The sequence below is a fragment of the Mytilus californianus genome, unplaced genomic scaffold (genome assembly GCF_021869535.1).
Source record: "Mytilus californianus isolate M0D057914Y unplaced genomic scaffold, xbMytCali1.0.p SCAF_4, whole genome shotgun sequence".
In the NCBI taxonomy this organism is placed as follows: domain Eukaryota; kingdom Metazoa; phylum Mollusca; class Bivalvia; order Mytilida; family Mytilidae; genus Mytilus; species Mytilus californianus.
The window spans coordinates 100,111,393-100,126,675 of record NW_026262690.1 but is presented as its reverse complement, the minus strand read 5'-3'; the positions used below and the strand labels follow the sequence as shown (position 1 = coordinate 100,126,675).

The 15,283-nt window shown below is 33.3% G+C and overlaps 1 long non-coding RNA gene across 1 annotated transcript in view; it reads left to right on the top strand.

Moving 5' to 3' along the window:
• LOC127699026 (uncharacterized) overlaps positions 1-15,283 on the top strand; it is a 29,926-nt gene that overhangs the window by 11,106 nt on the left and 3,537 nt on the right. Inside the window, exon 2 of the long non-coding RNA XR_007981017.1 lies at positions 3,543-3,710. This is a non-coding gene — a long non-coding RNA (uncharacterized LOC127699026). The remainder of the gene's footprint in view (positions 1-3,542; positions 3,711-15,283) is intronic.

Genomic DNA, 15,283 nt, shown 5'->3' with positions numbered 1-15,283 from the left:
AATTGCTTGTTTTTTTATCCTTTTTGGTCCCCAATTTTTTTAAAACCGTTGGTACCATAACCCAAAACCAATCCCAGTATTCCCATTGTGATATGGAACCTTGTGGTACATTTTCAGAGATATCCATAGACTTACACACAAGTTATGGTCAGGAAACTACAAAATTGCTTGTTTTTTTACCCTTTTGGGGCCCTTAATTTCTAAACCTTTGGTACCATTACCCCCAAAATCAATCCCAACCTTCCCTTTGTGGTATTGAACTAGAAAAATGCTTGTTTTTGGTCCTTTGTTTGCCCCCAACTCCTGCATGTTTGTGGCAATTACCCCCAAACTCAATCTCAGCCTTCCCTTGATATGGAACCTTGTGGTACAATGTCAGAGAGATCCATACACTTACACACAAGTTATTGTCCGGAAACTACAAAAATGCTTTTTTTTTTAACCTTTTTGGCCCTTAGTTCCCAATCTGTTGGCACCATAACCCCCAAAATGTGGCATTAAACATTGTGGTATAATTTCAGACCAATCGAAATACTTTTACACAAGTAAGTATCCTGAAACTAGAAAAATGCTTGTTTTGGGCCTCTAATTTCTAAGCGGTTGGGACCATCATCCCCAAAATAAATCCCAACCATCCTTTTGTAGTAACCTTCTTAAAAAATTTCATAGAGATCCATTCACATAAATTCAAGTTATTGTCCGGAAACCAAATATGTCTTTGGATGACGATGCAGACAATGCTGACGATGCAGACGACGACATCATAGCATTATACGAACCCAAAAATTTTTTGGCGGTCGTATAAAAATGTAAACAAGAATATAAGGATGGTATGAGAGCCAATGAGACAACACTTCTCTCTGTCAAAGAAACAATGAATTAAAAGTAAGCAATATATATATATAATAGGTTAAAATATGTTTAGTGATAACATGGCTATTATATTATACTTTAATCGTATGAAAAAAAATCATAGAAATTTTAGTATTAACATGATTAAATATGGCTATATACAGTGATATATGTTCATGGACACTTTTTCATACTTAAGGCCATTTTTCATAGGAAAATTGTGGCTTGGACACATTTAAATAAGTAAATATTGTCCATGGACAGTATTTATATTTATTATGAAAAAAATTTTGTTAGACATTATTTCATAGGGAACATTATTAAGTCCTATGAAACCTCCTCCCCCACCCAACACATTCTTTAAATTCCTGTCCAAAGTCAGGAGCCTGTGATTGAATGGCTGTAATTCTAATATTATAGTTTTAGCCTAAATCAGACATAGGTTTTCTCATTTTATTTTATTTTTTGAATTGGTTCATGACTGCCTTTTATAGCTTGCTATAGAGTTTTATGGCTTTAAGGATCATCGTTGAAGATTGTATGATGACCAAAAGTAGCTAGCATCTACATCATTTGGTATTTGGTGTATAAGTGTCTCATTTGCAATAATACTCCTTACTTTAGCTCACCTGGCCACAGTAAGACAAGAAATATGACAAGGTTAACTCTGTAAAGGAGTAATTGCCCCTAATTGATGATTTTTACCAATTTTAGTGTTTTTCCTTTTAATTCAAAAACTATAAAAGATAAAATAAATGGGGAATGTGTCCATAGGGACTCAGATGATGTCCCCGCTAGCATATAACGTTATAAAGGGACATAACTCACTAACTGTATAAGTGACGCTACCAAAATTTTAACTTAAACTGAGTTTTGTGGTAATAAGCATTGTATATACATTTCATAACATTTAGTTGAGACAAACTGAAGTTAGAAACAAAAAATTCAGCAACTTTTCTATTTGTAAAAAAAACATAACTTTTGAACGGTAAAAGTGACGCCACCAAAACTCAAACTCAATCTGTGTTTTGTGGTAATGAGCATTGTGTATAAGTTTCATATCATTTGGTTGAGTCAAACTGAAGTAGGAGAACGTAACAAAAAATTCAGCATTTTTTTTCATTTGTAAAGGGGCATAACTCTTGAATGGTAAAAGTGATGCCACCAAAATTCAAACTTGTCTTGTGTTTTGTGGTAATAAGCATTGTGTTCAACGTTTCATAACATTTGGTTGAGGCAAACTAAAGTTAGAAAACCGAAACCAATTTTGGGACGTACGTACGTACGTACAGACAAGGGTTAAACTTAATGCCCCCTCAACTGCGGCAGGGGCAATAAAAAAATTCAGAGCAGAAATGATCATGAGGACAAGATTCACAAAATAATCACCAAAACAAAATCTTCAGATATTTTTTTTAATATTCAAAAGAAAATGTATGGTTTTTTTGGGGGAAAACTCAGAAGTACTCCATTTAAATGTTATTGCCACTGAATGTTAATCAAACAAGTAACCATGGTAACTACATGTAGTATGTTAATTTGGATACTGTTGTTTTGTGTATCATACTTTGATATTTTTATATTTTACATCAGATTTTAGTAAATTTAATTCTAAGCAATTAATGAGTAGTTTCTAGTCATGCATCAGTGGTTTTATTTATTGTAAGACTTCTTTCTTCATGGCTCAGTGAATTTTGATCCATTGAGTATTAGTTTACTCTCTAGGTTTAACTAGTTTGTGCTATGAAAACTCTATCTCCTTTATGATAATTGGTTCATTAAGTCATGTGTCTATTTAGGAGGGAAATTCTTTTGTTTATACAGACTTTACTTATATTTTGAACTGATTGGAGCTGTGCTGTTCCTTATATAATTTTATTCAAATTTGGTGGACATCTTTGATTTTTTTTCAAATAAGGTCAGTGTTCCATAATTAATACCTCACATGCCTTCTAATATACTGATATGAATTAATGTATTACATTAATGATTTTGTATGAATGGTCAAAATGAATGATTTCAGAATAAAAGGTTCAAATGAATGATTATTATGAAACACAAAAGCACATATTTATAAAATATTGGTTCTATCAGATAAGTCTAAATAATCATTTTATAAGAATTTATGCCAAACAATATTTGAATATCTCGGTTATTGCCAAAAAAATTAAAAGTAATTATGTATTGGACCCCCCCCCTTTTTTTTTTTTACATTTAATGTAAATGAATCGGGACATATGGTTGGAAACCCCCTCCCCCTTTTTATCCTGGGTTGGAACCCCCCTCCCCCTTATGTAATTGCTGGATCCGCCCCTGGAAACATTACAGCTTAAAGAAACTTCAAATTTCAAAAATGATCAACAAGACAATATCTACAAACAAGTCAAACTTTAACGAAATTAATTAGATCTACAAATATGTCAAATTTTGCCAAAATCGTGATTGCCCTTATATGACAAGTTTGCACAAACCAACACACTCCCTAGAGCCATCTCGTTGATATTGTCATATTAAATGAACAGAGTTATCTTTCTTTCTTTGTACTGATTATTAATATTGCAGGGTCAGATTTTTATTATACTACCAAAACTACTCAGTTTTGTACAAATATTCTAAAAACACCAAAAATCAAATCTAAAAATAATATGCCTATTTATTTATCCTAATTGACATGTTTTTATGTTTTGCAGGAAATTTCTATTAGTAAATGAATCAAATGAAGAATCTTCATGGTGAAATGCATAGAAAGGATATTTGAAGAGAGCCAATGATTGACATAAGGAGAAGCAGTTATGAAATTTTGAAATTGATATAAAGGAGAGGTCATTCATCACAGAAGATTTAATCAAAGTTTACAGGTAGGAGACTTGATCGGTTGATTTTTATCAATAGTCATTAATAAAAAAGATGTGGTACTATGATTGCCAATGAGACAACTATCCCTGAGAGTCCAAATATTGCAGATTTAAGCAATGGTATGTTACTATGGCTTTCAACAATGAGCAAAACCCATACCATATCTTCAGCTATGCATCTGCTTAGACATTGCTTGTTTACTGTAATGTGGCAAATGTTTAATGCATATTCAAGATGATATAAAATGTTAATAGATGTAAATAACTTAAGTAGCTTCTAAAAATTTTGTAAAAATTGTTGGAGAGGGGAGGAACTAGCTATGGACGAAAGATAGGTGGTGGTGGCAATAAAATTTGCTTTGCAACAAACCATCTGCAGATTCTTCATATAAAAAGTTGTTACACAGGAGACGACCAGTTATTGAATAGAAATAGAAACATTTGCGTTCTTGTATTATCACTCAAATTTCCAGATCAGATCGAAATTTTTCTGTTAAATATATTGGTATGCAATCCTATACATGCTATAAGCATTTGCTCATCTCATTTCTATGGAAATTACATTGTACTGTTCCCTCATCATAGTTCATAATCTATGAAAAGTTAGTATCAGAAAAATGTAATTAATATAGGTTCAAGTTTGTGCTTTATCCAGTTTAGAGGGAACCGCTTATAAATTTTAGTCAATGAATGGTAGTTTTGGTATAAAATTGTATAAGAATGATTAGCATTGGCATTTCTTGTCTTCGTGGAAATTATTTAACCCTACATCTCAGTCTTAATTCATTGACATTGGCTACAGAATGTTTGCATTGTCACAAACAAAAAGAAGACATAGGTCTTATACTTCTTTGGCATTATGGTTTACATGTTTTATGAACAATTGCCATTTGAAATTCAGGAATAACTTCAAGATATAATTTTTTTTATTCATTTTCCATATTCTACATGAACTATTGGACTAATATTCATAAATTCCATATTCTACCTGGTACTATTATACTCATCAGTTTCTATGGTCAATATTTTGACCCTACTGTATAGATTTGTTTTTTACTGAAAAAACATATTGGCATAAAGGGACATAACTGATCATGAAGAATGGTAAAAGTGATGCTACCCAAATTTGTACTTGAACTGAGTTTTGTGGTAATAAGTATTGTGTATTATAACTTTCATACCATTTAGTTAAGGCAATCTAAAGTAAGAGAACTATTTGACCTCAAATGCATTGATCGTTAAAAAAAGGGGGGTTCCAACCCCAGCAACCCTCCCCTGGATCTGCCATAATGGGGCCTCGGTGGCTGAATGGTCTAAGTAGTGAAACTACTGTATCACTAGCCTGTAAATAGATATAACAGTGATATCATACTTTAACTTTGTTTAAACCTGTTTATTTACTTTTGACTTTAATTATTTGTCCCTTGTAATTTTTTATTAACTGTGTATTTGCATTCAGGTGTCACAGGTCAAATTTATTTGTTCATTATGTGTTAATTTAAGTTTTTTGATTGAGTTAAGCCTTCCAATTGATATTTTATAGTGTGTTTTTCTATATTGTGATGTTATACTATTGTTTCAGAAAAGGGAGAAGGTTTGGTACCATTAAAACGTTTAATCCCGCTGCAAATGTTTGCACCTGTCCTAAGTCAGGAATCTGATTACAGTAGTTGTCGTCTGTTTATGTAGTTCATACGTGTTTCTCGTTTCTCCTTTTAATATAGATTAGACCGTTGGTTTTTCCGTTTGAATGGTTTTATACTAGTAATTTTTTGGGGCCCTTTATAGCTTGCTGTTCGGTGTGAGCCAATGCTCCGTGTTGAAGGCCGTACCTTGTCCTATAATGGTTTACTTTTATAAATTTTAACTTTGATGGAGAGTTGTCTCATTGGCACTCATACCACATCTTCCTATATCTATATAAGAAGTTATCCCTGGCTCAGTATACTTCTAGGATATTGATTGTTTAACACACGTGGTTACAAAACCCATAGCCGCTGGGTGTTGCTAAACCATATACCGGGCACTTCAGTGGCGTAGCCAGGTTCTGTGTGCAAAGCTCTGGTAGGGGGCAAAGCCCGCCTGAAGCTCAGAGAATTAAGTAAACACAAAGAAGAATTTTGTTGTTGGAAACTTATCTGTTCTGTCTAATTTTCTTTAGAATTATATGTAATGACAGGGTCCAGTTATACCTCGATAAACGGACATGAGAGTTGGACTGATTCAGTGACGACAATTTGTTTATAAACCAGTATAATGCTGCTCTACTAATTTGCCTATTGAATATGCTAGAGAACTCGAAGGAGACAATCGACCTTCAAAGAGTGATGCAAACAATTTTGTAATATATGTAGGCTGTAACATAATATTATGAAATAGATAATACATTGGCTTAGTCATAGGCCCGATCGTTGCTGGTTTTTGGCCGCTATGACAACACCAAAGCAGTCAGCTGATTACGAACAAGTCAATACAGAAAAGGTGCACAAATAAAATCGATAGTTATGCATTTTTAAGATTGATTAGTACGAGGAAAAGGAGTCTGAAGAACAAATCATGCGGACTCAAAACAATCCAATTATTCAAGTTTGCTTGACATACCGATAAATGGGAATAAAAGGAAATGGTTACACGCAAGCGAGACAGCATTTTATCGACATAGATAAAAAAAAAAAACGTCAAACGATATTAACAAACGTCATCCAACAATGGACAAGTGTTTAAATAATATATATCAAGCTCTAAACCGGCCAGAGCAACACAGTTGTGAATACAATTTGCAGAGACTATAAAAGATCTGTCATTGACACCAAATTTCAAAAATGACAAAATTATAAAGATAGAGTGACTTCCTGACTTCATCTTGGGTAAAGCACATAATCATGAAGCGATGTGAAACGAATTTTCGAAATCGGTATCCTCCAATTTTTTTCAATGTGAATTAACGAAATTGTGGTGTATATATAAGACAGCAACCAAACGACACACAAAAATAATAAAAGACGTCTAGAGGTCAACGCATCTGGTTTTTAACTTGTTAACTGATAAGTGATTTGCAAATAACAACAATTTACTGGTTTCATTTAAGCAAGCAACATTTTTCTTTGTTTGGTAATATAAAATATGTCAACAACTTCTTTTCAAATCAATTTCAAAATCAGCATGAATGTGCAATAGTATTAGAGAAGATAGCCATTATTGTCCCATTGTATATCTAAGAAAGGTTTTAACCCGTTTCAGTTGCAGGTGGCATAGTAAGAAGAATTCTACAGTATATAGTAGAATGCAGTTCTTTGTTTGTCGTTTCCAATATGTTTCATATAGTTGATCTGGTATCTTTCAACGAGCAACATATCTTTGGATCTCGAGAGGCTCATTGGCGTGATATATATACGCAACTGATCTTCACGTTTTAACTCTTTAACATTCTGTGGAATTAGAAGGTGGGCGAGAAACATTTCCTCTGAATTAACCAGTCAATCGGTCTTTAAATTCGTTTAGAAGATGGTATATGAACTGATGTAACTGATGGTAAAATATGGAAAAGTTTGGGTATTCTTATAAGTATCGATGAATAAATTGTATTTGTTGTGAACATTCAATAACGCGGTTTTACCTTTGTGTTAACGTAACGTCGTTCCCGGCAAAATTGGCAGTTGCCGATTTAGCGTTACGAAATTCCGCCAACATGTGGCATTCGAATAACATCTTTGTTTTCTAACTTGTTATTAATCCTACATTTCTTTAGTTACTTGTGTTTATATGCTTTATATTGATAAATCGGTGTCAAGACGTATGAAATCGTGATTTGCTTTCTTTATAATCCAATATTTACGTATGTATTGACAGTGATTTATATGATTAACCTTGACCAGTAGCGACCTATTTTCTTACGCGCAAGGATAAGGCGTGCTAAGGATTATAAAAAGGGGATTTTCCGAATAGCAAAACGAATTTGAACTCATCTTTACAGAAACTTAATAGGTAAATACTTCACGCACGAAAATCACAGAAAACCGTTAAACATATTGTACTTTCATTCCTTGTAGTAATTTATAGTAATAATAATAATTTCTATTTCTTGAAATAGTAGTTTAGTTGTTATTTTATTTAGAAAACCTGGCTAATGTATTTCTAAAAGCTATTGAATAGAATAAATATCTACAGACTTAAGGTATTGTAAGAAAGATTGAGAACAATCTTTACACTGGTGGCAGCGAATTTAGTTTTCTTTTTAAAGAAAATTTTAAGAATCTACGTGAATATTTTATTAGGCACGCAATTGATAAGTAAAAATATTTTAAATTGTTACTGTCCATATTTGTTTACACTTAAAAAAAAAACTGAACATAATAAAAAAGGACACTTCAACAAAAGGTGAAAGAAAAGAAAAGTACAGTTGGTGAGATTAATTAAGCTTATAGTATATCTTTCAGTAGTTTTAAATTCAACAAGGATAAATATAAATCAAAGTTGGAAAGAAATAATATAGTTAATCAAAATCTATGTCAACAAGGATAAATTCTAATCCAAGTTGAAAAGGTTATAATTATTAAATTTGAGTATATATCAACAAGGATAAATATGAATCTATAAGTTGAAATAAAATAGTTAAGGGGTATACATCAACAAAGATAAATTCTAATCTAAGTTGAATGTTAAAAAATAAAAAAATTTAAGTCAAATTTCAACAAGGATAAAATAAAATCCAAGTTGAGCTAGATTAATATTGAATACCATATTCAATAAGGATAAACTTTAATCCAAGTTGAGTTTTAAAGTTAGGAGTCTATTTTTAACAGGAATAAATCTGAATCCAAGTTGAATAATAATATTAAAACCATAATTTTTTCAATAGGGTCCAGTTGTAAAATTTATAGTCTATTTCAAAGTTGTAAATTAAATAGTCCATTTCATAAGCTTATTTTTTACAACAAGGATAAATATAAATCCAAGTTGTAGTTATAATAATTTTTCGATAGAGTCGAAGTTTAAAAAAAAAAAATTATAGTCTATTTCGAAGTTGTAAATTAAATAGTACATTTCACAAAATAAGTTTTACAACAAGGATAAATATAAATCTAAGTTGTAGTTATATTTCATTAAGGTCAAAGTTGAACGTCTATAGTCTATTTCAAGTTTGTAATGTATATAGTCTATTTCACAAAGTAAGGATAGATTCATAATCCAAATTGTGTTTTAAAAGTAAGGCATAGGAAATTCTTTATCAATTTCAACAAGGATAAAATTTAATCCAAGTTGATTAGTAAATTGAAACTCTTGATTCCATTTAGCAGTCAAAAGTAGGATGTATAATTTGAGAAATAGACAACCTAGTATGTCTACGGGATCAATGTCTTTAGGAAGGAGAAGAGGAAGGGGATCTGGAATAAACCCACCAAGTAGTTTAGCCATTCCCAACCATGCCATATCATCTGGGAATATGGAGGCCCATTTTTCAGGGGAATCTAGAAACTCTCATGATTATTTTAATGCAAGGTTTAATATCCCTGAATTCAGTAATGGGGAGACAATAAATAAGTATCCAAATATATTGCCTACTTCAATTAATGAAGGAGAAAGGGAGATAACTCATTTGACTGATGAAAATCCTTGTACCATGGATCATACTATCAACTTACCTGCTATAAGTAAAGAAATTGAGAATAACACTAATCCGTTCCTTGTTCCAACTCAAAGTCGAAGTGATAGCGCTTTAATTTCAAGATCAACCAATTCTGATAGTGATGAGCTCATACAATTAAGAAGACAATTAGATGCCTTAAAGAATGAAAATTTTGAATTAAAGAGAACAGCCAAACAAAACAGCTTTCAGATACCAAGTTCAAGTCAAACAAACCCTAATCAAAATCTGGTCAACACAATTACCTAGTCAACAGAGTATATAGAGCCGAATGTATATGCTGGTACCCATAGCCATGTAAACCAGGATATTGTTAGCAGCAGCATTTCACAGAATCCAGTTCTTAACAAGGACTTGTATACTCAGAGTCAATTTGTGAGCAACACCTATCCTTATAATACAATGCAAAGAAGTATCTATTCGCAAAATACAGTACAGAATAGCCGATATATACAAAATCAAGCCCCGAACAGTAATTTTTCACAATATCCAGTTCAAAATAGAAATTTCCAACAGTATCAACCAATCACAGAGCCAGACTTGTTACCAATGCAGCATTCCAGTGGACCACAGTATATCAATACATCAGAAGTTCCAATATTTAATGAAAATGGACGCAGAACAAGAGTGCCATTCTATAACGGGAAGGATCCATGGAATGCATATGTGATGCAATTTGAATTGATTGCAGAAATGAATAATTGGAGTCCATCAACCAAAGCCATAGAACTGGTGACAGCTCTCAAAGATGAAGCAATGGTCTATGCTTCATTTCTTACACCAGAGACAAAAAGATCATTTTCAGCACTTTGTGCAGCCATGTAAAATAGATTTGGAGATCATGGGTACCCGGAAACATACAGACAAGGGCTTCATACTCTGAGAAAGTATGATAGAGAAACAATTCAGGAGTATGCTTCAAGGGTCGAGATGTTGGTCAGGAAGTCTTTCCCCACAATTGACACAGCAACACACAGTACACTCAGTGTGGAGTATATGCTTAGAGGATTGCCGGACCAGAGTATTGCTATTGAGCTACTGACAAAAAGGATTACTAGCATAACAGAGGCAATACACCAAGTAACGCTATATGAGACTTACAAGAGAGGTTCAAGAGACAGAAACATCCGTCAGCTTGGTACAACAGAGGACAGTTATAGAAATAATTGTGGGTCCGAAGATATAGAGGTCAGAAAAGTAGGAGGAAAAAGATTTGTAACAGAGGAAAGATTGACTCAGTTTGAAAGAGGAATTTCGGAGTCACTAGAGACAACCATTAAAAGAGAAATGGCAAAGTATTATACACAACAGGATTATGACAGTAGTCCATGGCAAAATAAGCAAGTGTATAGAGACCATACGACCAAGATGAAGAACTCCAGATGCTTTAACTGTAATGAGGAAGGCCATTACATACGAGATTGTCCAAAAGAAAAGAGAAACCCCTATCATAATCATAAAGAAAATAGAGGTGGTTTTATAAGGAATAATGAAAGGAGTCAAAACCAAAATGAAGAGTCTTTAAGCTGCTAAGGGTTGAGACTATCGACCAAGTGTCAGCCCCTAAACATGGTAAAGAAAAAGTTAAAGAGAATAATTTGAAATATGAAGAGAAACATTGCCAAATGAAAGAGCATTTGGTTGAACCGAAAAAATCAGTGAATACAGCTTATATAAAGAGATCATTTGAAGAAGATAGCCTAGATATACGGGACCTAGATTTAAGCCTAGAGATGTTGTTTGAGGAGTCTAAGGAGATACAACAGAACACACCAGAGAACACACCAAAGGAGGTAATGGGTAGTGCAGAACCGATCAACGGGATAGAAGGAAATATTATCATTGCTCGGGTGACAGCAGCTAGCATTAGAGTTCCAGTGGTCATTAACAAGACTGTGACGAATGCAGTTATTGACACTGGAGCAGAGGTGACGGTTCTAAGTGAGAAGTTGTATAATCAGATTCCTGGGAGTAAACGGCCAAAACTAAGGAGAGCAGCAAGAAATTTGGTAGTTGCTGAGGCCGGTAAGAACTTGACAACAAGAGGGATTACAGAGGTAGAAGTTAATCTGGGAAGTGAAACCTTCAAATGGCCAGTTTATGTAGCACCCATTGGAGATAACATGTTATTAGGTTGTGACCTAATTGATGAAATGAATATCACAATCAATCCTATGCAAGGCTTACAGTTTAATGGTCAGCGGATTGAATGTGAGACTAAGAGACAAACTGATAGAGAAGCCAGAGTCGGAGTAAAGGACACCAATTCTGGGCTTATCATTGACAAAGAAGCGGAAAGAAGTGAGTTCCTGTCAATCAGAGATTCAATGGTAGAGCCGGTAATGGCCGATGACAGAAAACCCATGGTAGCAAGTACGCAGGACATGCATGTACATATAGGAAATATTACCAGTACAAGTTATAAGGGTACACAGACGGACAAGGTCGATGTCCAGATGTTGCCTGAGCTCTTGCAAGAAGAAAATGTAAATGTTACAGAAGAAAATGTAAATATTAAAGGAGAAAATGTAAATGTTACAGAAGAAAACGTTAATGTTACAGAAGAAAATGTTAATTTTACAGAAGAAAATGTAAATGTTACAGAAGAAAATGTAAATGTTAAAGGAGAAAATGTAAATGTTACGGAAGAAAACGTTAATGTTACAGAAGAAAATGTTAATGTTACAGAAGAAAATGTAAATGTTACAGAAGAAAACGTTAATATTACGAAAGAAAATGTAAATGTTAAAGAAGAAAATGTAAATGTTACAGGAAAAAATGTTAATGTTACAGAAGAAATTGTTAATGTTACAGAAGAAAACGTTAATGTTACAGAAGAAAATGAAAATGTTACAGAGGAAAATATAAATTTTACAGAAGAAACTGTAAATGTTACAGAAGAAAATGTAAATGTTACAGAAGAAATTGTGAATGTTCCAGTAACAGAAGAAAATCAAAATATTCCAGTTACGGAAGAAATTGTAAATGTTTCAGTTAAAAAAGAGGATAGAAACTTTTTCTGTCAGGTGGAAAAAATAAGTCAACTGAAAGAAAGTTTCCGTAAAACAGATTTAGACCAAACTAAGAAAGAACATGAGAATGAAAAACAGGTAACTCAAGACACACAAAAAGATTGGAGAAAAAGGAAGAAAAGAGCAGAAGAGGACACAGAAAGAGAAAAGAACAGAAGAGGACACATAAAGAAAAAAAAAAACAGAAGAGGATACAGAAAGAAAGACAAAAAGAGACGAACCAATAATACAGTGAAGTTGTTGGACAAAGAAAACATTGAAAATTTTATAAACAGTTTATTTATTATATTGAAAGACACAAAACTACAAAATTGTTGACATTTTTTATATGTATATTGTTTTATATATCATTGGTACACTTTTATTATTATACGTGTCAAGAATTGTGATATATTCGTGATCTAGTCAACATTGACAAAAACAAATTTTCTTAATTTTAATATTCTATTGAGATAGCAGGTGCTTGTTTAGATTTTGTTTAATTGTATCTAATGATTTAATATTTCGCAATTATTTAAATTTCGAGACGAAATTCTATTTTGACGGAGGGCAGTGTTGTGAACATTCAATAACGCGGTTTTACCTTTGTGTTAACGTAACGTCGTTCCCGGCAAAATTGGCAGTTGCCGATTTAGCGTTACGAAATTCCGCCAACATGTGGCATTCGAATAACATCTTTGTTTTCTAACTTGTTATTAATCCTACATTTCTTTAGTTACTTGTGTTTATATGCTTTATATTGATAAATCGGTGTCAAGACGTATGAAATCGTGATTGCTTTCTTTATAATCCAATATTTACGTATGTATTGACAGTGATTTATATGATTAACCTTGACTAGTAGCGACCTATTTTCTTACGCGCAAGGATAAGGCGTGCTAAGGATTATAAAAAGGGGATTTTCCGAATAGCAAAACGAATTTGAACTCATCTTTACAGAAACTTAATAGGTAAATACTTCACGCACGAAAATCACAGAAAACCGTTAAACATATTGTACTTTCATTCTTTGTAGTAATTTATAGTAATAATAATAATTTCTATTTCTTGAAATAGTAGTTTAGTTGTTATTTTATTTAGAAAACCTGGCTAATGTATTTCTAAAAGCTATTGAATAGAAAAATATCTACAGACTTAAGGTATTGTAAGAAAGATTGAGAACAATCTTTACAGTATTTATCGATACTCCCTCACTGTCACACTCTTTCTCAATCATTCTTTAAAAAAAAAGTCTTTCAAAACTTTTTTTTTGCCTGTTTGTTTGTGCACGCAAGTGCGTCGTTGCGTCAATAGTAGCTACGCCACTGCACTTGAACGTTGCTACCCAGTTTTCCTTAATTCCATGGTTGTTCCTTGTGAAATATTGAATTCTGTATATTATTCATTATGTCTAACAATGTTAGTCTTTTATGCCAATCATTTGCACTCATTTTTAGTAAATGCATTGCTTGGCTGCCACATTCAGTGGCGTAGCTACCTAAGGCTCGACTAGGCACGTGCCTATACATAAATTTGCCAATTATATACCCCTTTGGAATAAAAAAAAAAATACACATTGTAATTCTAATGCGTATTATTATTTATACGGTTCCCGTCCGTATTCAAACACTGATCTGTACCCTTCGGTGCATAGGATTATTTTGATTTTATTGACAATGCCCGTTTCATCGGCAACTAGTGAAAGATCCTTCAGTGTGATGCGACGCATCAAGTTCTACCTGAGATCGGAGATGAGCGACTTTCTAATCTATCCCTTCTTCATACCCACCCACACCTCAATGTTGAAGTTGATGAGAGTATAACTGATTTTAATGGCAGAAAAAAACGTTGACTTGACTTTGAATAAGTGTATCATTGACTTTGTGTATGAAACTGGATCTGAAAGTTATTCATAAAAGTTCAGAAATTTTAGATTTGTTTAACCAATTTTTCCCCAATGAGTTAAAAGATTCGTTTGAAAAAGTTGAAAATCGTTTCCCTTGACCCTCTGTGGGCCTTAAGCTTAAAATAGTCCGAACAAATTTTCGCCTCGCTCTCTGCACGCTAAAAATACTTGCAACAACTCTTTGAGGGGTCTGCTGAAAGGCAAAATATCTGTCCCTATCCAATAAAGATCAATAAACCCTAATTTTCCAATGGCATTTTCAAAAGTTCAGACCTTCATCCTGGACGACCCCTATTACAGGACCTAGTGGCTAACTGTTGTATTTACTAGTATCGTAAATTTGTTTTTGTCCTGATCATGCAAAACTATTTGCCACTGGATGTTTAGCAATAAATCAATCAACTATCTTCCAGTAATCTCAGATCTGTGTGTAATGACCACATTAATTCAAATTCCTAAGCAGGTAGGTATTTTACAGTAGAGGATATAAGAAAATATGAATTTCTTGAATATTGTTACGATAGTATGAATAGAACAGAACTTCTGCATTAGGCATCGACTGTGTGTGTGTTTGTGTGGCTGGGGTGAAGGTTTAAGAATCAAAAGATCAATGGTTCAGGTTGATGTCTACCCCAAAGCATAGTATTATTATATAGTAATCTCAGTGTTTACTTGCCTATTTTTAGCTCACCTGGGCCAAGTGAGCTTTTCTCATCACTTGGCGTCCGTCGTCTGTCGTCCGTCGTCCGTAAACTTTTACAAAAATCTTCTCCTCTGAAACTACTGGGCCAAATTTAACCAAACTTGGCCACAATCATCATTGGGGTATCTAGTTTAAAAAATGTGTGCGATGACCCGGCCAACTAACCAAGATGGCCGCCATGGCTAAAAATAGAACATAGGGGTAAAATGTAGATTTTGGCTTATATCTCTGAAACCAAAGCATTTAGAGCAAATCTGACATGGGGAAAACTTGTTTATCAGGTCAAGATCTATCTGCCCGGAATTTTTTTTG